General features: G+C 43.9%; 1 protein-coding gene across 9 annotated transcripts in view; it reads left to right on the top strand.

Annotated features, from left to right (window-relative positions):
* DENND2B (DENN domain containing 2B) overlaps positions 1-22,846 on the top strand; it is a 220,676-nt gene that overhangs the window by 79,548 nt on the left and 118,282 nt on the right. For 4 of the 9 annotated variants that reach the window (XM_049890316.1, XM_049890318.1, XM_049890315.1 and 1 more), the window contains one exon: positions 6,564-6,652. The gene's annotated coding sequence lies outside the window, so the exon portion shown is untranslated. The other 5 variants (XM_049890322.1, XM_049890323.1, XM_049890314.1 and 2 more) reach the window with 2 other exon arrangements.

Here is a 22,846-nt window from a genome sequence, read left to right as displayed (position 1 = left end):
ATCCGGTACTTGCGGATATGGCTTTATTTGGAAATAGGGTCTTTGCAGATGTTATCAAATTAAGATGAGGCCATTCTGTAATAGTGTGGGCCCTAATCAAAGGACTGGTGTGCTTATAAGAAGAGGGAAATTCAGACATATGGAAGACACAAGGAAGAACGCCATACGAAGATGCAAGGCAGAGATTGGAGTCATGGAGTCTATAAGCCAAGGAACACCAAGGATTGCCTGCAACTACTAGATGCTATCCCTGTGTTTTACACCCTCTCTCCCTGATCCTGAAACTTCAGTTATGACAGGTAAAGAGGATTGATGGAGCTCGGAATACTAAGCCAAATACGCCTAAGAGGCCCGTCCTGGAAGGGTAAAAACGATGCCTTCTTGGTCCAGCATTTCCTGGCTCCAAGCCCCTGCTTATGTAGCCCCGTCTTAAAATACTTGGGCTTAACAAGGGAAGGTGGTCAGGGGCCTGTGGGTTTGAGGGATTTAGGAAATTAGCCCATAAATGAAGACTGTGGCAGATAATCCAGGGGACTGGATCAAGCCACCGAGCGTCTTGTGCCCTGAGGATCTGACCTTGAGCTTCATTTTGAGGGCTGTCAGCTGAGCGGAGGTGAACTAGGGCTGGAAGACTGACGGCATCAAGATGTTCAGTAGCTGCTTTACCACAGTGCTGTGGGATCCAGGCTGATTATGGGCTGAATCCCACACTTAGTTAGAGCCGTAGGGTCGGGGGTGGGAGGCGGGCAGGACTAGGGCAGAAGTAAGGATTTGGGAGAATTTCCTACTATTAAATGCCAGAACTTGAGTACCTAGAACGGGTATTTCTCTGCTCTCTAGGAAGGCTGTGCAAGCAAAATGTGTGTAGCTGTGGCCAACACACTGGAGGTCCTGCCAGCTGTGGCTACTAGGCAGAAGACAGCTGAGGTTGCCATCTATAAGGAGACAATTGTTTGTTGATTCGGAAGCCCTAGTAGAGCTTGATTTGCAATAGGCAAATTGTCTTCAAAGAGAAGTTAGTTATATATTGCTAATTCTTCCTCATAAAGACAGCCTTGTCTCAGATTGATGGCTAGGATGTGAGTCCCTGGCAGAGCCTCAGCCATCTTCCAGGCACTTCCCAGATTATTTCCTAATTTTCTCATTCTGTGTTTGGTGCTTTTCTTCTCTCTCTAGCCTTCCTTAGGCAGGAAGTCTGAATCTCACATCTTTTCTTCCAGGAAAGGCTACCTTCTATTGCTGATGGTATTTGTTTTGATCCCAGACAGATGGCTCCAGAAACCCAGGCCGGAGGCTCTGCTGAATGGATTAGATGTAGACTCTGTAGGCCCTGAAAGCCAAAATTCTTCCTGCTGTTTTGAACCATTCAGAAAGCAATGAACAGGGTGACTAGGATAGAACAATAGAGCTGAGTGAATACAATAAAACAATACAATAGAACATTCAAGCTAGAAGGACTCTTGGAGAATAGCTAGTCCAACCCTCTCATTATATGGAGGAAAAAATGGAAGCTCTAAATGGGGACATGGACTTGCTCAAGATCTCACGATCTGAGAGAGCTGAAAGCCAGGATGGGGCTACAGTCTGCTGGCACTTTCTCTATTCCTGAATTGTTTATTTTTCCCTTCTTATCAATTGATGCATTTGAATAATGGTATTGGTGAAGAGTACTGAATATACCATGGACTGCCAGAAGAATGAACAAATCTGTCTTGGAAGAAGTATAGCCAGAATGTTCCTTAGAAAGGAGGGTGTTAAGACTTTGTCTTACATACTTTGGACATGTTATCAGAAGGGACCAGTCCCTGGAGAAGAACATCATGCTTGGTAAAATAGAGGGTCAGTGAAAAAGAGGAAGACTCTCATCGAAATGGATTGACACAGTGGCTGTAACAATGTGCTCAAAATAGCAACAATTACGAGGATGGTGCAGGACCAGGCAGTGTTTCTTTCTACTGCACATAGGGTTGCTATGAGTTGGAACCAATTCGAACTGGCACCTAACACCACCACCACCACCATGTTGCCATTTACTAGTTGTAAAGGAAAATTGTAAAGCTCTCAAGGACTCCTGTGTAAACATGCCAGCTCACATGGCAGACAGCTGAGCCTGATGTACGAGAATTGGGGAGGACACATACCTGATTCCTGGTACTTGGACAGAAGTGGATGTCTTCAGTGGAGATGCCAATCTAGGTATGGGGAGTTAGGCTTCCCAGAGGCATCGGAAGTTATTCTACATGTCTTAGGCATTCTAGTATCCAAGCAGTAAGATTAAAACACCATCTTACATTTCTTCAATTCTTTTGATCCCAAAATAAGGAGTGACCTTAAAAGATTTACTCTCCTCCTGAGTTTTCAGGTTCAGAATTTCAGTTGTCTTTAAAGAGACAAGAAAATACCATAATTCCTCTTGTGACCTAATCATCTACTTGTAAGGTACATCCACAATATAATTCCTCACCTATGAAGAGGGAGAAACCCTGGTGGCATAGTGGTTAAGACTACAGCTGCTAACCAAGAGAGCGGCAGTTTGAATCCACTAGGCATTCCTTGGAAACCCTGTGGGGCAGTTCTACTCTGTCCTTTAGGGTCACTATGAGTTGGAATTGACTCGACGGCAATAGGTTTAACAGGTATGAAGAGGAATAGCTATTTCTGTTTCTTGTTTTGTTTTTGGAAGTCTTGTCAGTGGTTCATTTTCCACACAGGTTAATTGATCACCCACTCTGAATGAAATATAAAAGTGGATAGGCCTCAAGGTGCTCATATTTATGGGGGAGACAGGGGCACAAGCAATAGTGATAAAATGTTATAAGTACTATAAAAAAAAGGCACCTTCAAACTGCTGTGGGCATGCAGAAGAGACTAACAGATTCTGCCAGGAGATCCAGAAGTATTCACAGAGGAAGTGATAACTGAGGTGAACTTTTAAGACTTTGGGATTTTACTAATGGGGAGATGAGAGGTACTGAAATAAAGGTTAACAGCATGAACAATAGAAGGAGGGAGAGGAAAAATGCAGGCAGTTTTCAGAGACCCAGGTTGTGGATGTGCTTATTATAGGGTAGTGGCATCAGGGAAAGTGGAAGCAGGAGGTGAAGTCAGAAAGGACTTCAGGTTTTGGTGGTAATGTGTGTCATGAGGGTGGGGCGGAACTTAGCCACACTGCCGTTGCTTGTATTTAGATCTTCATTATTTTTCTCCCAGATAGTAATTTTCAGATTTCTTTTTTTAGTAATGGAGCCCCTTTCTCAAACAACATTTTACACCAGTCTTCAAATTACAAAATCTAAAATTTATGATTTTTTTAAGTAAAAAAAAAAAATTTTTTTAAAGCACAGTGCCCTCCACAGCAGAGATGAGGGAATGGGTTTTTGTCCCTGAATGGAGGTGAATCAAGGGAACCTTCTCATCCCATGGGAGCTGGGCCATTCTTGCATCCCAGTCAGGTTGGCAATACCAGTGTGGTGGTGGGGTGCCTGTGAGTGGGCACTCTGGTAGTAGGAGGGGCTGTAAAACCCTGGCATGCATGCCCAGGAGAGTGAGGAACCTTACAGGGAAAGTTCTGGGAAACAAACCGTAGGGAGACTTTATAGGAACTTTTGGTTGAGCCCAAAGGCTAGGCATATGAGGAAAAGAGATATAATTACAGTTTTTAATCTATGAAAAGATTGTATGAGTGACATGAGCTAGCTGTTTCTGCAGGACAAGAAGAATGGGTTTTTATGCATTCATTCAGCAAATATTTATTGAGTACCAGCTGTGAGCTGGGCCTTATACTAATGTAGAGAATATAGTGGTCAGCGAAACAGTCCACATTCTTGCTTTTAAGGAACTCATGGAGGAAGACTGACATTAAGCAAATAATTGCACAAATGCATAAGTACAAATTATGGTGAGTGCTAAGAGTGATAAGTACAAGGGAGCCTCATTTAGACTAGAGGATCAAAGAAGGCTTCTCTGAGGAGGTGACAGTCAAGATGAGGCAAGATGAGTAAGAGTCATCCAGGGAAGGACTGAGGGATGGGAAGGGGGGTTGTCCTAAGGAGAGGGAACAGCCTCGAAAAAAAAAAAAAATCTGGCACTTTTGGGGAACTAAACTGGCGGCCTGTTTGGCTACAGCACAGAAGGGGAGGGCAGGAAGTGTACTGAGAGGCTGGAGACAGGCCTTGTAGGTCCTGGTAAGAATTTAGATTTCATCCTAAGTGCAGTGGGAAGCTATTGAAGTGGGTTAAGCAGGAAATGACATGATCCAGTGTAAAAAGGTGATTCAGACAGCTCCATGGAGAATTGATTTGTGAGTGCAAGAGTGGAAGCAGGGAATTAGACCTCTTAGGATGCTTTTGCCATAATTAGGATGAGAGACTGGGGTGGCAATGGAGGTGTGGAAAAATGGACAGATAAAGGATATATTTTGGAAGTAGAAATGTTTGGAGTTGGTAGATGGATTGGATGTGGGGAGAGTGAGGTAGAGAAATGCAAGGATGACTCCCAGGTTTCTGGGATGAGCATGCATGAGGGCCTCTCCATAGGAGGGATTCAGCTGCCTTCTGGCTCCTCCCAGTTTAAGGAGCTCAAAGTAGAGGTTCTTGTTCTCCCACTAGTGGGCCCCTTAACTTTGTCCCATTTTTTTTTTTTTACTGAGGGCGGGGCCTGAGTAGCCGCTGTAACTCCAGGATAGCACTAGGGGGAGCATGGCCTGCATTCTGTGTCTGGTCTGGAGGATTTTTTAAGTTTGGGTTACTTTAGAGAATTTTATCAGCTTCAGTACTTCTTCCCCTCATACTGCTTAGAAGAATGCCTGACTTATGGTCGGTGCTTAACAAGTGTTAGTTGATGTTAATATTATAACTGCTAATATTATTTTATTGTAGAAATGGGTGGGGATCATCGCCTGTTTTTGAGTGTAGAGGCTGGGCAAGTACTGTAGAATGTGTGTTTTGAGGGTCAGGAGAAGAGCACAGGGAAACCTGGAATTTGGTGGCCATGTCTGTTGAGGATGGGTGGAGGGAAAAGTTTGGTGATTTGGTGTTGCATTTGCCCTTTCATCCTGCGTTTCTTTGTAGACCTGGGACACTACAGTTCCTATGAGGGCTTCCTGAGCTGCTGCTTGGGTCAGGTTGAGCTTTTGTAGGGGTGATTGGGTATGCTCCCTTTGAGTCCCTCATTGCTTCACTAAAACATTAGTGTCCAGCCATTTAGGATCTGTGCCATCCTATCATTTCCTACCTTAACTCCTGGCATGTTTTTTCCTTTTAAACGCAAGTCAATAAAAATTCTGTTTTGAGAATTTTACGATGTGCTGGAAGTTAACTGAAAACTCAAGGCTTCTGCAAAAGATCACTGCATTAAAGATTCTGTCAGGGCTTCTTTAGAACTCCTGTTTTAGGTAGCAACACTGGAAGAATACTATGTCCTCTGTGAGCCTCAGTGTCCTCATATTGTGTGGATACCAACTGCCTGAGAATTTTTTTTTTTTTTTTTTGTGAGGAGCAGCTGAGATAAATGAATGAAGTTCTTTTCTTAGCTCAGTACCTAACATAAGGAGAGTGCTTTCACGTATAGCCTCCCCTTCAGTGCTCACCTCAGTCCTGTTAATTGTTCAAGGGATAGGTTTTATAGATGTAGAAACTGGGAGGTTAGGTAACTTGCCCAAGGCCACAGGGCTGGTAAGAGAAGTGAGGAACTGCCAAGGTCATTTTAGCCCTGCTCTGCCTGGGGCTCTTGCAACTACTCTGGAAGTTTCTAGATCTGTTACTTCCTAGTTCTGTGACATGGGGCAAGTCATTTTCTCTCTCTTTCAGGTTATTTAAATATTTTAAATTAGTATGAAAATACCATCCCTAATTTTCTAGACCTATTGTGTTGAACAGATGAGCCAAGATTTGTGAGAGTATTTTGGAAAATTGTAATGTAATTTATAGCTATAGGGTAGGATTTTTTTCTCATCATAGTGTTCTATATCTCACAGGGTCTATCATGAAGTCTTCAAGCAGAAAGGACCTGTAGTCATGACAACCTTGCCTTATCTCAGAAAGATTCTCCACCTTGCCCTGGGAGCCCAGTCTTTTATAATTTGTTATCAAAAAGTTGTATGTTTTCAAGATCAGATGAGAGTATATTTTAAAGGACCAGTCACTGGACTGGTCTCTACTCTTAGTTCTTTGACTGCCTAACCAGCTGCGTAGCTGTGGACCAAACATTTGATCTGTCAGTTTTCCCATCTGTAAAATGGCGATAATAATCTGTCCAGTATATTTTATAGGTTATGAGGATCAAACAAATAATACATGTAATAGAATGTGACAAAGCAGAAATGTACTTGCAGGGACTAAACTTAGAGGACCCACTGTGTCCCAGGCAATGTGCTAGCTCTCGGAGAGTAGTGACATTATTACTGAGAGTGACAGCAGCCCACATGAAGCTTGGGCCTTAGCTGCAGGCACTGAACAAGGCAGAGCAATGAGACTGTGTTTGTGTTACGTTTGTTGCCTGGACTGTGACTCTGGACTTGCCCAAGATTCTTACATGTCCTGACCTAGTCTTTCTTTTGATTACAGGAAGATGAGAGACTGCTTGGGTGCCAGCACTAGTACCATGAGTCCCTGCACTGGTTAAAGCCATCTCCACAACCTGGGCAGGCAGCAAGGTAAGCAGAGAGGCCAGTCCAGGCGAGCTCCTGGGATATGAGTGCGTTTCCACCCCAGCTCTCTACCCGGAAAATCCCAAATGCAGAAACAAGTTGAGGCAGTGCACCCGAGTCCCTCCTGCCCTCCCTCCAGGACCCAGAGGAAGGGCTTGCTTCCCCTCCAAGCATTCTAGCTAGCTACCCTCCTTCCCCCCAGCTGCGATTCTTCCAAGTTATAAAAAATGAGACAGTGAAGGGAAGGAAAACAAGTCCACTCACTGTCTTCTCCCTTCTGCCTTCTTGAGCTGTTCAAGCAAGTTCCCAGGAGCAGTCCAGAGCCCCTGTTTGACTGGAAGGGAGGTAGGAGGACTGGAATGTGTGCAAAAACTGAGCTGATCAAAAGACAGTGCTGTTTCATGGAAGCCTCCCAGAACTGAGTGAGAGTGAGGGAGACAGAGAGAGAGAGATAGAGAAAGGGAGTGTGTGTGTGTGTGTGAGTGAGACAGGGAGAGAGAGAAAGGGAGTGTATGTGTGTGAGAGAGAGAGAGATTGAGGTTGAGGTTGTTAGCGGGAGGGAGTTGGGGTAATAGGGGAAAGAGAGAAAGAAAACAAGGACAAGTGAGAGAGCAAGCAAGAGCCTGGGAGGAGAGAGAGAGCGCGCGAGAGAGTGAGAGAATGAGAGCGCTCACTGGCGAGAACAGGGTCTCCATGACAACTGGCCTGGCCGGCTAGCTGTGCTGTGCTCATTTGGCTGGAAGGAGCGCTGGGAAAGGTCAGAGGAAGGAGCTGTGGGAAGCTCTCAGCAGGTATCGGAGCTTAAGCCAGTGGACCTTGGGGCCCTGGGCTCCCTAACAGATTGTGGTGTGACCAAACTCTGCTGAGAATGGAGTGGGCAGGAAAGCACCAGGACTTTCAGGTAAGGTCAGCTCCAGCTTGGATTGTTTTTCTCCTTTCCTGGCCACAGTCTTGGGCTGTTTTCTGGGAGGCAGGCGAGTGTCTGCAGTCTCTGCTCAGGGTTTGGGGCTCGGGAATGATGTCATGCTCCAACAGTTGGATTCTATTAGTTTAAGGAGGGAAACGGCCAATTTTCTTGACTTTGCAGATCTGGCTGCTCTCACTGTTGCTGAATCTGAGGTGTTGAGGCTTCACTATAGGAATCGTCATTTTACTTAGCACAAAGGCACAGGATATTTTGAGTCTTTTGTATAGAAAAAATGAGTTATCTTTACTCCAGCATTGTGTTTATGGTTCTCGTGTGGAAACTTCATTGTCTTTTGAGTGATTGGCTTGTACTCATGAACACCGTTTTGTTTCTTGGTGCTGCTATGTCTGACCTGTAATGAAAAAAAAAAAAATCCAAGTTAATTAAGCCCAGCAAGGAGCCTACTGCCGGTTCTAGTCGCTTTGGAGCGTTTATTAGGATGGGGAGAATATCATAGGAACATCTGAGTGGGGGTGCCTCTCTCTCTGCCAGATAGCTTGGTAAGGAGCAAACTGTCCTTCCTCATTAATAAGGTTGATCACAGGTTTTCCTACGAGGTAAATGGAGTGTGAGGGAGGTGTCTTGGGTTGGGAAACCTGCAAAAAGGTTTCTTCTCCAAATGTTTCAGAGTGAGCTCTCAGCGGCAGCTGCTAAAAACTAGGGAGCTTGAAGAGATGTGAGGTACTGTGGTTGAGGTGGGTGGATTCCTTTGGTTAATCTTTTAACCAAATTTCAGGGCATGCAATGTCCATGTTGTGCACTTCTCCCATTCGGGTTGTGCTATGTTTTGGTAAAACTTGTTCTGACCTAGAGGAGAGGCAGGAGGAGGTTGGATGTGCACTGTCAAGAGAACAGGGCGTCTGTGGTGTGTGGTGAGCTCAGTGTGTACCTAGGAGAGAAAAACACTTTTTGAGGTGATAGGGTGGCTAGGTTGTCAGTAATGTTATTAGGTTGCATGCAGCGAACACTTTCCATGGTGCAGACCCGTGAAGCAACCTGCTTCCTCTTCAGCCATGTTACATCTTAAACATATTCCTGGACCTCGGGAAACTTTATGGATGCCTTTGGTTTCTCTGTGGGTTGAGGGAACAGCTGCTGTCCTGGCTCGTTTGGTTTTTCTTCTTGAACTTTCTGAACAAAATGTCTTTTGTATTCTGGCAAACAATGAGGGGGACTCCTGATTAACTTCGGGTCAGCTTGCCAATGCAAGCACTGGCCATGTCCCCAACTGTGACTCCCTGATAATGTGTACATGTTTGTAACAAAGTTATGGCCTGAAGGGCCACTAGGGTGGTCTCAGTGGCCCTGGACCTCAGATTCCTCCTTTCACTACACTCCAGGGATCCTCTGCTTGGTTGAAATCTACGTTTCCTGGAGGGACATGACGTAGCACTGTTGGTTGGGATTAGAGTTGGAGGATGTGAGGAGGAGGCCACTCTGAGCCAGTGGGCCCTTTGGTGGGTATTGCAAATCCAGGATCTCACTTCTCCACTCAAGTGTGTTTGGTTGGGGCTTCTCCAATTTTACCATCCCTACATGTTTGAAGAGGGCTAACAGATCCAGCCGCAAGAGGTAGCTGCTCTTTCTTTTGGTGTAGCAGAAAGAATAATGGATTTGAGGTTAGAGACTTGAGTCCATAGCCAGGCCTTGCCCCGTGCCCTCTGGATGGCTGTGGGCAAGTTTCTTAACCTATATGCCCTTCAGATGTCTTAGCTGTGAGATGAAGATAATGATAATAACTACTTCACAGGACTGTTGGGAAGAGCAAATGAGATAATTTCTGTTAAAGTACTTTTAAACAAGTCAAGTCCTATATAATATATTATGGATTGAAGCTTGAGGGATGGCCCAACTGTCTTCTGGAAAGTCACTTTGTCTTTCTCTTCTGGTTTCCCTATTTATCAAGTACCTTCTTCTGCATTTATAAATAAAGATGAGAAAAACATTAAAAGACTTCTTCAAGATGTTAAGGGAAAAAAATTGTGCTTTCTTTGGGCTGAGAAGTTTAGTAAGAGTGATGTTCATGGTAGACTTTAAGCATCTTAAATGATTCTTCAGAGACAAAGCTTTCCTTAAGTTTCCTGACTCATGTGTTTTAGGGGCTGTGTAGTACAGAGGAAAAGGGTTCCAAGAGGTCTCTTTGCTTCTCCAGCGTTCCACAGCTACCTGGTAGCCTGGCTTATGGTGTCATAAATTTTAGTGGCTGGAAGGGAGGTTTCTGGGTGCCAGGGCTGGTTTTCTCAGCCTTCTAGGTTCTGCTGGGCCAACTTTTGAGTAGACAGAGAGGCCTATTTCCTCCAATCTGGATTTGAAAGGCAGGGTTCTTACTGATAGGAAGAGGTATATGCCTTGCTCTAAAATGCTTCTTGGGGGCTGGGCAGCTCTTTCAGGAAGCCGCATGGCTACAGCTTAGGGGAAAAAAAGAGAAACAAGGAAGTGGGAATTACAAGGCCAGAGACACTTGATATACAACCAGTCTGTGCCAAGGAACAGAATGTTAGGGGAGGGGAGAGTGTAGACAAGGGCATCCTGGATCTGCCCTCAGTGACTCTGTAGGGCTTATGGCATACTAGATGGGAAGAATGGGGCACCCCACCCACAACCTCAGCCTTTGTTGTGGGACAGGGAAAAACCTGTTAGCCATGCCCTGGAGTGGTGTCTGGGAAGAAACCCCTGAGCAGACCCAGAGCAGTCAGATTTTTTTTTTAAATAATACCCTCCTTCCAGGTGAGTCATGTCACAACAGCCTCCCAAGACCTGAAGGAGAATCTGTCCACAGCTTAGGCTGGGGCTGCAGCTGTTCCCCACTCCACGGCAATCCAGCTTCCCAAAGCTGAGTCACAAATTGGATCCTTCTATGTTCCTTAAGGATTAAAAAGTAACATTCCTGTTCTCACTCCCTCTCCCCTCCTCTCTTCTACTCCCCTTCCTGCACACTCTTCCCCTGGGCTCCCTTTCTCAAAAATTAGGATAATCAGAAACACGAGGTAGATGAAACTTTAAAATACCTTGGAAGACAAGCTAAGGGCATCCTTAATTTTCTGGCTCTGCCATGTCCCTGTAATGAAGACTAGGTGTACAGTTGTGGGAGGGCACCCCAGACTCCAAATATTATGGCTGCACTGCTGGCCTGGAATTGAGACAGACTGTGCCCCGCTCCCCACCTTTGGAGAACTCACCTGATTCTAGGACCTACTTTGGGGAGGTCCATCTGGCATCTAAGGGAGGGTCAGGTCTGAGTTGCGGGCCTTCCAAAGCAGCTCCCTGCGGGGCAGGCAGGACTGAGGGACTGAAAAGCATGTCTTCCTGTTGCTTCTCTTTGCTGTTAGCTGTCACTGCCCTGGAGACTACTGATTTCCACTCTTGGGCCCAAGAGAGTTTGTCGAGGCAGCCAAGCCAGAACGCCTATCTGCCCTTGGAGAGGGCAGGCAGCAGTCCTTAGCAGCTCTGGTTAGGACTTTCCTTAGTTGCCTGTACATTAGCTTCAGAGGCTGGGTATGTTTAGGGTGGATTGTGGGGAGGGGAAGGGAAAATCTACAGGCAGATAATTGAGTTCTTTGAGTTAGGGGGACCATGGAAAGTGGAGAAGGGGCCAGGAGGGCATGAAAGAAAAAAAAAAAAAATGACCATCTGGCATAGTCTGCAGAGATATCTCTTTAAAGCCTGTGGGAAAACTCGTGTTGGTGTATGTCTTCTTCTGAGGGTGGAGAGGGAGACTCTGTGCATCTATTTTTTGCTGGCAGCAGGGGAGGCACTGTGTGCATCTGTCTCAGTAGCTGGGTGGTGGAGGTGCTGGGTGCATCTGTCTTAGGGGAGTATGCCACATAATATTTTGTTGATAGAAAAAACACAGAACCTCCATTTCTAGCTATAGACCCTAGGAAACACGTGTGTGTACGTTGTGGGTGGGAGAAAAGGGTGTTGAGTCTAGACTACCCTATTGAAGAATTTCTCCAAAGATTCCGTCTCTTATTTTCTTTGGCTGTAATATACTGAATATACTATTGCTGGAAGCTGTTGAAACTATCACAACACTCTCTAAAAACTGCCAAAATGTTAGATTGCACTATAAGAGGGCGAATCATATACACCTTTTGTACAATTAGGGTGTTCAGCCTTCTTAACCAAAGTAGACTTGTTTCTAAGAGTCATGATTTGTCATGAAACCACTCGTTTTTCAAATATCTAGACTCTTATGTGTAACTTGTCACTGAAGTGGTTTTGTATGTGGGGCTGGAGATTGACTTGTAAGAAGCAACACAGTGAATGAAGGACTGGTTGAACCTGGAAAAAACAAGATAAACTGCGGATTATGGGAGATAAGTTCTGAAGGAAATAGAGAGTGCCTGGGCAAGGGGACTGGGGAGAAGATATCTCTCAGGAGCAGCAGGAGTTGATAGATAGGAGGGGCCTTCACAACTTAACAGATGGTTGGGCTGCCCCCAGGGGACTCAAGGAGCCGGTGTTGTGCAGACCCTAACATGTACTTGAAGGGGAGGGGGTGGGGGTGGCTGGCAATGGGACTGACACCCTGTTCAGTTGCTCTTAGGCTTAGAGGCATCGCTGGTGCCCATATGCTTTCTTGGCCTGTTCACTCATTTAGTCGTTGAATGCAGGGTTTCTGGGTAAAGGGCTGGGGAGGATCTAAAACAGTATCAAACGTGGGACTTACACCCATATATGTTGTATTTATTATATGTCGTATTGTAGTTATTTCCATCCCTACCTCCCCTCCACTGAGCCCCTTCCTGTGAAATTAAGAGAGAAGGAACATAGACATTCCAGAGTTTTGGGTTTTGATGGTGAAGTTAATGATCATCTTACGTTCTGAGCCTGGGAAAGAGGAGGGGAATCCAACTCAGACTCTGATTTAAGGCACTGTTGGAATGATGGAAGAGAGCCCGCTAAAGGACTGGAAATAGGAGGAGGGTCCTAGGCCTGTGTCAAAGCTTCTCTAAGAGTGTCAAAGGATGGTGTGTGGGGGTGGGGGGGTGAGGGTGGGGGATGGTAATAGGAAAAGGAAAATGGGAAAAAATTATAAAGTCGATTAGCTTTGTTTGAGGATCTAAATTTTGGTGTGGTTACTTAGGTCTTGCAACACCTTACAGCATTCTGACAACTGAGTTTTATAGATCACTTTTAAACAAATTAACTAGTAATGTGTTTGTTCAGCTGCATGTGACTACAAGATACTCAGTAAGTACATGGGCTGCCTTAGAGCAGCTCTCAGGGAACTGTTGCACTCAATATGAGTATCTTATGTGCAGTGTTAAGAGCTGGAGCTTAGGGGTCTTACAGGCTTAGGTTTGGAACCTGATATTACTACTTAATTAGCTGTGTGACCTTGGGCAAGTTATTTAATCTCTCTGTGCCTCAGTTTTCTCATCTGTAAAATGAAGATGATAACAGTACTTATTTTGTTAGAGTTGTGGTGAGGATTAAATGAAATGATACATGTAAAGCTCTTAGCCCAGTGCCTGCACATAGTAAATACCAGTATTTTCCATTATTATTATCCACTTAAAGCAGCACTTTGAAGAGAGTAGGGCTGATATCTCCTAATCAGATTGAGTTTACTACACTAGAAAGTCAAGCCAGGTTCTTTTAGAAGTAGCTTATACTTTACCTTTTGTTCATCTTTCTGTCAAGGAGAGTTTCTGAGGTGAATCCTTCTCAACCGAGCTTCACAGGCTCAGCTTTATCCTCCTGGAGGACACTTAGTCTCCACAGGCAGGGGCGACTCTTCCAGAGCTGCTATTTGCCTGCTCTTTTCCTGTCAGCCATTCTTGGTAGGGAGCCCTGGTGGCATAGTGGTTAAGAGCTTGTCTCTTAACTAAAAGGTTGGCAGTTCGAATCCACCAGCCACTCCTTGGAAACCTTATGGGGCAGTTCTACTCTGTCCTGTAGGATCGGTATGAGTTGGAATTGACTTGATGGCAGTGGGTTGGCTTGGTTTATTCCTGAACAGGCTTGGTTTGGTTTATTCCTGGTAGGGCCCCTGAGGTTCTCCTTTACCTGGCACGGAGGCCCTTCACAAGCTGCTGTCAGTTCTCTGGACACAGTTTTCTGCCCCAGTCGCTCTTGCCTCTGCGTCCATGAGTACTATCCATTTATCCTTTAGGACCTAGCTTAGAGTGCAGGCTTTGCAGCCAGGTTGGCGAAATAAATAATCTGGCTCTTTTTGGGTTTTTTCCTATTACTAGTTATGGGCCTCTGTCAAGTTAATCTCTGTAACTCACAGTGTGTTCATCTGTAAATTGGGGTTAACAATATTACTCATCTCAAAGGGTTGTTGTAAGGATTGAATGAGTTAATTTTTGTTAAGCACCTAGCTTAGTTCCTGGCACAAATACTCTCACAATAAATGTTAGCTGCTGCTGCTAGTGATATCTCCCTCCTGTGAATTTCTTGACCCTGCATATAGCAATGGAAAGAGCCCTGACAAGGTAGTTAGCAGATCTGAATTTTAGCTCTGGCTCTACCTCTGACTTGCTGGGTGACCTTGGGGAAGTAAATTGGCTTCTCTAGGCTTTAATTGGAGCACTGGTGGCGCAGTAGTTAAGAGCCCGGCTGCTAACCAAAAGGTCAGCTGTTTGAATCCATCAAGCCACTCCTTGGAAACCCTGTGGGGTAGTTCTGCTCTGTCCTCTAGTGTTGCTATGAGTCAGAATGGTTTTGGTGGTTTTTTTAGGCTTCATTTGGAGCCCTGATGGTGCAGTGGTTAAGTGCACAGGTGCTAACCGAGATGTCGGTGGTTTGAATCCATCAACCACTCTGCAGGAAAAGATGTGGCTGTCTGCTTCCGTAACTATCACAGCCTTGGAAACCCTGTGGGGCAGTTCTACTCTGTCCTGTAGGGCCTCTACGAGTTAGAATCGACTCGATGGCAATGGCTTTGCTTTGGGTTTTAGGTTTCAGTTTCCTTTTCTAGAAAGTGTGACATATAGGTTGAGTGTTTTCATCAACATTCCGACTTGATTCTACAAATGCATGCGCTTTATCTTTCCAACTAGATTCCCTAAGATTCTGAAATCTTTTACTTTTTATTTCCCAAATGGCTAACATATATAGTAATCCATTGCTATGGAGTCGATTCTGACTTATAGCCTCTCTATAGGACAAAATAGAACTACCCCGTAGGGTTTCCAGGCCTGGAGTGGTTAAGCACTGGGCTTAACCCAGCAGCTGCTTTGGGAGAGAAAGATGTGGCAATCTGCTTCTGTGAAGATTACAGCCTTGGAAACCCTATGGGGCAGTTCTTCTCTGTCCTGTAGGGTTACTATGAGTCAGAAATGACTCGACAGCAATAGAGGTTTGGTTTTTGGTTTTTGTTTTGGTTAATCTTCACAGAAGAAGACTGCCACATCTTTCTCCCATGGAAGAGCTGGTGGGTTTGAACCACCATTGGTTTGGTTAGCAGCCAAACCACCAGGGCTCCTAACATATATAGAATGTGCTTAACAATATCTGAGTGACTATTTAAAAAAAAAGCTTTATTGTAAAAATATATGTAACAAATCATTTGCCAATTCAACATTTTTTACATGTATAGTTCAGTGACGTTGGCTGAGTTCATCATGTTGTGCAACTGTCACTACTATTCATTTCCAAATTATTCTTCTACCATTACCAGAAACTGAGTGTCCCCTAAGCTAAGTCCCCCTTTTTCTCTCTCCCTCCCACTCTGGGAAACAGTACCTGGTCTTTGGTCTACACTTGCCTATTTCATATAAATGGCATCATACAATATTTGACCTTTTGTGACTGACAGATTTTACTTAGCATAATGTTTTCAAGATTCATCCATGTTGTAGCATGTATCAGGACTTCATTTCAAGAGGTAGCATATGATCAGGAACCGATGGTACTGAAGGAAAAAGTCCAAGCTGCTCTGAAGGCATTGGCAAAAAACAAGGCTCCAGGAATTGATGGAATATCAATTGAGATGTTTCAATAAACAGATGCAGCGCTGGAGGTGCTCACTCGTCTATGCCAAGAAATATGGAAGACAGCTTCCTGGCCAACTGACTGGAAGAGATCCATATTTATGCCTATTCCCAAGAAAGGTGATCCAACCGAATGTGGAAATTATAGAACAATATCATTAATATCACATGCAAGCAAAATTTTGCTGAAGATCATTCAAAAATGGCTGTAGCAGTATATCGACAGGGAACAGCCAGAAATTCAGGCTGGTTTCAGAAGAGGACATGGAACCAGGGGTATCATTGCTGATGTCAGATGGATCCTGGCTGAAAGCAGAGAATACCAGAAGAATGTTTACCTGTGTTTTATTGATTATGCAAAGGCATTCGACTGTGTGGATCATAACAAATTAAGGATAACGTTGAGAAGAATGTGAATTCCAGAACACTTAATTGTGCTCATGAGGAAACTTTACATAGATCAAGAGGCAGTTGTTCGGACAGAACAAGGGGATACTGATTGGTTTAAAGTCAGGAAAGGTGTGCGTCAGAGTTGTATTCTTTCACCATACCTATTCAATCTGTATGCTGAACAAAGAATCCGAGAAGCTGGACTATATGAAGAACAATGGTGCATCAGGATTGGAGGAAGACTCGTTAACGACCTGCATTACGCAGGTGGTACAACCTTGCTTGCTGAAAGTGAAGAGGACTTGAAGCACTTACTAATGAAGATCAAAGACCACAGCCTTCAGTATGGATTACACCTCAACATAAAACAAAAATCCTCAACAACTGGACCAATGAGCAACATCATGATAAAGGGAGAAAAGATTGAAGTTGTCAAGGATTTCATTTCACTTGGATCCACAATCAACAGCCATGGAAGCAGCCGTCAAGAAATCAAAAGAGGCATTGCATTGGGTAAATCTGGTGCAAAGGACCTCTTTAAAGTGTTGAAGTGCAAAGATGTCACCTTGAAGACTGAAGTGCACCTGACCCAAGCCACGGTATTTTCAATTGCATCATATGCATGTGAAAGCTGGACAATGAATAAGGAAGACTGATGCCTTTGAATTGTGGTATTGGCAAAGAGTATTGAATATACCATGGACTGCCAGAAGATCGAGTAAATTTGTCTTGGAAGAAGTGCAACCAGAATGCTCCTTAGAAGCAAGGATGGCGGGAGTGTGTCTTACATACTTTGGACATGTTGTCAGGAAGGATCAGTCCCTGGAGAAGGACATCATGCTTGGCAAAGTACAGGGTCAGCTGAAAAGAGGAAGACCCTCAATGAGGTGGATTGACACAGTGGCTGCAACAATGGGCTCAAGCATAACGAATTGTGAGGATGGCGCAGGACTGGGCAGTGTTTCGTTCTGTTGTGCATAGGGTCGCTATGAGTCGGAACCAACTCGACGGCACCTAACAACAACAACAACATTCCACTGTGTGTGTATACCACATTTGGTTTAACCATTCATCTGTCGATGGACACTTGAGTTGTTTCCACCTTTTGGCTATTGCAAATAGTGTTGCAATGAACATTGGTGTAGAAGTAACCCTGTGAGCTGAATTCTAGTAAGCATTTAGACTTCGTTCTCATAACGTAGAGACTAGCAACTTGTTCTCAGATGCAGAAGGCTTTGTTGCAACAAAGCACTGGCCCATAATACGCTAGGAAGTTTACTAGGTCAGTAAGAAAGAAGGTGGGTTTTGCTTGGTACTCCTGCGAAAATTTTGGTTGACGGATGCTCTGCTCCACAGACTTAGACCAGCTCTGTGAATAAATACTGCCATCACTGTTTCCTTCTCTGAACAGGGAAAATAGCAGTGTTTTCTGACCGATCCTTTCTCCTTTAGAGTTGGGAGGGAACAAGTTGATGTCCAAAGGCAAATCTGTATATTAGGGAAAGAGTCATCCAACAAGAAAGTAATGTTTAGAATCTAGGCTGTGGGGTCAGTCTGGGTTCAAATTCTGGCTCTGCCGCTTACTAGCTCTCTAACCTTGGGCAACTTATTTAGCCTCTTCATGCCTCAGCTCCTTTTCTGTAAAATGGAGACATTAATAGTAGTACCTCAAAGAGATGTGGTGAGGCTTACATGTAAAGCGTTTGGAACAGTTTACTTATATCTAGTCAGTGCTGAATAAAATGTTAGCAGTTATTGTTATAACTGTTATTTCCCTGTCAACCAAGCAGTGTTTGTTTCTGCCAGGTTTGTTCTGCTGAGAAATGTGAGGCGATGTCACCTTCCTCTGCATCTTGGGCAGATATCTAGTATCAGCAGAGCAGTAACAAATGTCCCCCAATCGGTATATAGATGATAGTTCTTTTACCTTGCTTTTGTAAAGAAATGTATAAACCAGAGGGAAACTCAGGCCAAACAATAGAAGTAGCACTGTGTGCATTTAGCTAAGACCCTCTATGATGAATAACGTATGACATACGGCACTAGGGTGGGGACATGGCAGAATTCTTTGTGCAAGAGCAGGATGGGAAGTAGGAGGGCTGGAGGGGAGGCTGAGGGCGAGTGGAAAGTTAGAGACAGAGATACAGGTAGTGAAGAGTAGTGTGTTCCTGGGCAAATGATATGGCTAAAACAGTAACTTGCATGAAGACAAGCTTCTGGCACCTAATCTTTCCAAGAGACATCTTGATTCCCCCTAGCCCTAGGTGAGACTTGCCTCAGCAGTAATTACTCATACTGCTCTCAAGGGAGTGGTGAATTGGGACGAGGAGGTTCTAATCTATTCTAAAGAGAAGTAGTAGTACAGCGCATCTTCAAGTGTAATTATAAAGTGATTTCCTTTTCCCTCTGCAAGAATCAGGAACTTTTGCTGCCAAATTTAGCAGCATGTTTTAAGTCCCTCAAATCTCCTTTGAGTGCTACCAAAGCTCTCAGCTTTGTTGTTATCTCTTGTTGAAATATAGCCTGGAAAGGTCATATCAACAGTGCCAATTTATGGGCCTGCTGAACCCAAGCAGACCTAGGGCAGAATGGGGAGTTCTTGGGGGTGGGTGCTTCACAAATTTTCGTTTTGATTGAGGCAGTTTATAATTTAAGGTCACTTTCCTTTAGAAAACCAAATTCTGCAGAGTATTTCTTCTGTAGTTTTACTTTTACAGGCTCCCACAGGCTGGAGCTCAGGTTCTACAGTAGATCCCTGTACGGTTATGAGAAGCTTAGCTTTGGTGGTACTTACAGCTACCAATACAATGCCTGATAATCCTTATGGGAGGTAAATTTTCCTGGCACAAAGTTATGCCAGAACCCTTTTCCTCATTTAGTTTATTAGCAATATGTTTTTCCTGCTGTATATTCTGATGTGGTAATTATTTAAAAGATGGTAAAGATAGCAGGGTCTAGAAACCACCAAGCCAAGCCAGACTCATTGCCATTGAGTAGATTCCAACTCTTAGTGACTCTGTAGCAATCCTATAGGACAGAGTAGAACTGCCCCATAGGGTTTCCAAAACTGTAATCTTTATGGAAGCAGTCTGTCACTTCTTTCTCCCATGGAGTGACTGGTAGATTCAAACCACCAGCCTTTCAGTTAGCAGCCGAACACTTAACCATTGGTCACTAGTGCTCCATCTAGAAACCACACAAGGGCTTTTATACTCATTTGCAGAGATCTAAGGACAAGAATGTCAGACTCACGTGTGTATATACTTTGTCACTTGGCAACATGGAATGCAAATAGGGAAAGGATATTAAGCTGATGGACTCTGGAAGCTCTAAAGAAGTGTGCATAAGTCTGAGAGGAAAAAACTGGGGACAGCTGAGATGAGCTATGACCTGGGTTTGCAGTCTGTGGTTTGACTAACGCAGCTGTTGTGTTCAGAGGATTGAGGCTTTGGATTCTAGAAAGGAGAGAGAGGACTGAAGTTCCTTAATTTTCATTGCCTTCCTCTAATCCCCTGATTCACCCACCCCTGAGTTCAGACATAAATAGAAAGACTGCCAGGTAAATGGTTATTTTGAGATGGAATGGACAGTAATGTCCTCGCTTGGTTCCCATCCTTCTGGGTTTGAGTCACCACTGCTGTGCAGGGTTGAGTTATGGCCCACTGTGCTGGAGAGCCAGCTGTGAGGATGTTGGAGGTAAGAAGGACTGTGGGTTTTGTTAACTCTGAGTAAGCACCCAAAGGGAAGCAGCGAGGATCCAATTAAAAAGAAAACAATCAGAACAACTGAAAATTTTTGTTTTATTTAAATCTCATTAAATAGAAATAAGAAAGTTTTTTTTTTTTAAAGTTCTTCATCTTGGAACCTTCTACAACTGTTTGGCCAGCCTACGTGTGTTAAAAAGCTCTCTTGGATTTTGAAAGCAATGCTATTCAAACTTTTCACCTGAAAAGCACTCAGGGTCAGATGTCTCTACATGGCTTTTGTGGAAGAAGCTGAGCACTAGGAAGCTGTACAAAGTAAAGCAGAAAACCGTGGAGCCCACAACACCTATGACGTCCTTCCAAGCCCATGATATCAGTTAATGTTTTGCCATTGGGGATGTTGGAGTGACTTTATTTGTTGATGTTCCCCAGGGGTTTATCTTCAGCCTCTTTTTGTTTTATAGTCTTTACCTGGGATCCCATCTTCAGTTAGAGAAAGAGGAGCCAGGGATCCAACTCTGCCTCTGTCTCTGTTGTTTCAGAAAATGTTTGAATTTATTTATTCTATAGATATTTTTATTTTATTTTTTTATAGATATTTACTAAGTAACAATTCTGTGCTAGGTACTGTTTAATATGCTGGCGATGTAGAGGTAAGCAAGGCTGCAAAGTCCGTCTTATCATGAATCTTAAAGTGGCAGGGAGCAGTCAGTAATCAAGTAAACAAATCAGTAAGTGAGCTAAAGATAGTGATATGTAATGTGAAGGAAATAATGGTGATGTAAAAGAGAGTAACAGGGACTTGAGAGCTATTTTCAAAAGAGGTTTTTGAGAAAACCTCTCCGAGAATATATTTGATCCATTTGATCTGGAGGACAAGAAGCCATGCGTATGCAGACTTGGGGAAGGTACATTCCCCACAGAGGAGAGGCAAAGGCAAAGCCCCTGAGGTAGGAAGGACCTTATCATGTTGAAAGAAAATAAAGGAACTCATCACTGTTAGAATAAAGGGAGCAAGTAGATATAGGGGTATATGATGTTGGTAGAGGCTAGTTCAGGTAGAGCCTTTTGGCCATGGTAAGGAGTTTGGAGAACCAACGTAAGGGGCATGTATTCTAGGTCTGTGGCACAACTTGGGAAAAGTATGCGAATTTGAAATGGATGGTTGGATAAGAGGAATACTGATTTTGTGAAGAACCAAGAAAAAGAATGTGGAGAAATAGAAGAAAACTGGAGGGGGGATAGGCACATAGTTACTTAGCTAAGTCCAATGAATATAATACAATTCTGTGTAATTCTTTTAGGATCAAGCTGTATATGTTGTATAAATTTCCACAGATTTCAGGTTTATCGTATATCATTAGTAGAATGTTTACTCTATTCCAGGCATTGTATTATACTAGGCATTTTCATTCTTGTCATTTTAGTACATCCTCGCAACAATCTGTGATGGGGTTTGTTGATGTTCTCCTGTCTACAGATGATGAACTGAGATTTAGAGCAGCTAACTTGCTTAAAATCCAAATCTAAGTCTGTATAATTCCAAAGCATGTGCTCTTTCTATATCTACTCTGATTGGTATGCCAAATGAAGCTCTTAGTTTCCTAAAATATTGAATGAACGTTTTTCCCCCTGAATTTATTTTTTAATTTATTTATTGTGCTTTAGGTGAAGGCTTACAAATCAAGTCAGTCTCTCATACAAAAAGCCATGTACACTCCTCCATGCACTCCTAGCTGCCCTCCCCTTAATGGGACAGCACATCCCTCCTCTCCACCCTGTATTCCCCGTGTGCATTCAGCGAGCTCCTGTTGCCCTCTTCCTTCTCATCTCACCACCAGATAGAAGTTGCCCACATAGTCTCATGTATCTTCTTGAGCCATGAAGTTTACTCCTCACCAGCATCATTGTCTGTCTCATAGTCCAGGCCAATCCCTGTCTGTAGAGTTGGGTTCAGGAATGGTTCCAATCCTAGGCTATCACAGAGTCTGGGGACCATGACTGTCAGGGTCCCTGTGGTCTCAGTCAGACCATTCAGCCCGGTCTTTTTATGAGAATTTAAGATCTTCATGTCACTGTTCTCCTGCTCCATCAGGGATTCTCTGTCGTGTTGCCTGTCAGGGCAGTGATCGGTGGTACCTGGGCACCATCTAGTTCTTCTGGTCTCAGGCTGATGGAGTCTCTAGTTTATGTGGTCCTTTCTGACTCTTGGGCTCATATTTACCTTGTGTCTTTGGTGTTCTTTGTTCTCCTTTGCTCCGGGTGGGTTGAGACCAATTTATACATCTTAGATGGCCACTTGCTAGTGTTTAAGACCCCCTGAATTTTTATGTGTTATTTACTATCATGTATAGATAGAATTTGTTTTTTGTTTTTAACTTTATTGTGTTTTAGGTGAAAGTTTACAGCACAAATTAGTTTTATACAAAATTGTTTTGTGAGATTAGTTGCCATCTTCACAGTGTGTTGGCACTCTCCCCCTTTCCCTTTTCACTCTGGGTTCTCAGTGTCCATTAATCCAGTTTTCCTTTCCCTTCCTGCCTTCTCGTCTTTGCTTTTCCCTATGTGTTGCCCATTTAGTTTCGTATACTTGATTGAACTAAGAAGCACATTTCTCACATGTGTTATGGTATGTTTTATAGTCCAGTCTAATCTTTGGCCGAAAGGGGGACTTTAGGAGTAGCTTCAGTTTCAGTTAGCAGGGTGTCCAGGGGCCATTGTCTCAGGGGTTCCTCCAGTCACTGTCAGACCAGTAAGTCTGGTCTTTTATTATAAATTTGAAGTTTGTTCTACATTTTTTTCTCGCTCTGCCTGGGACACTGTCTTGTGATTCCTGTCAGAGCGGTCAGTGGTAGTAGCTGGGTACCATCTAGTTCTTCTGGGCTCAGGCTGGTGGAAGCTGTGGTTCATGTGGTCCGTTAGTCATTTGGACTAATATTTTCCTTGTGTCTTTGGTTTTCTTTATTCTCCTTTGCTCCAAATATGCGGTGACCAGTAGATGTGTCTTAGATGGCTGCTAGCAAGCTTTTAAGACCCCAGATGCTACTCACCAAAGTAGGATGTGGAATATTTTCTTTATGAACTGTATTATGCCAGTTGACCTAGATGTCCTCCTCGACGGTGGTCCCCATCCCTCAGGCCCAGTAACTCAGTCCCTCAAGCTGGATGTGTCTAGGAAGCTTCTACGACTTTG

Source organism: Elephas maximus, chromosome 7 (assembly GCF_024166365.1).
Source record: "Elephas maximus indicus isolate mEleMax1 chromosome 7, mEleMax1 primary haplotype, whole genome shotgun sequence".
In the NCBI taxonomy this organism is placed as follows: Eukaryota; Metazoa; Chordata; class Mammalia; order Proboscidea; family Elephantidae; genus Elephas; species Elephas maximus.
This window is presented reverse-complemented; position numbering and strand designations above follow the sequence as displayed.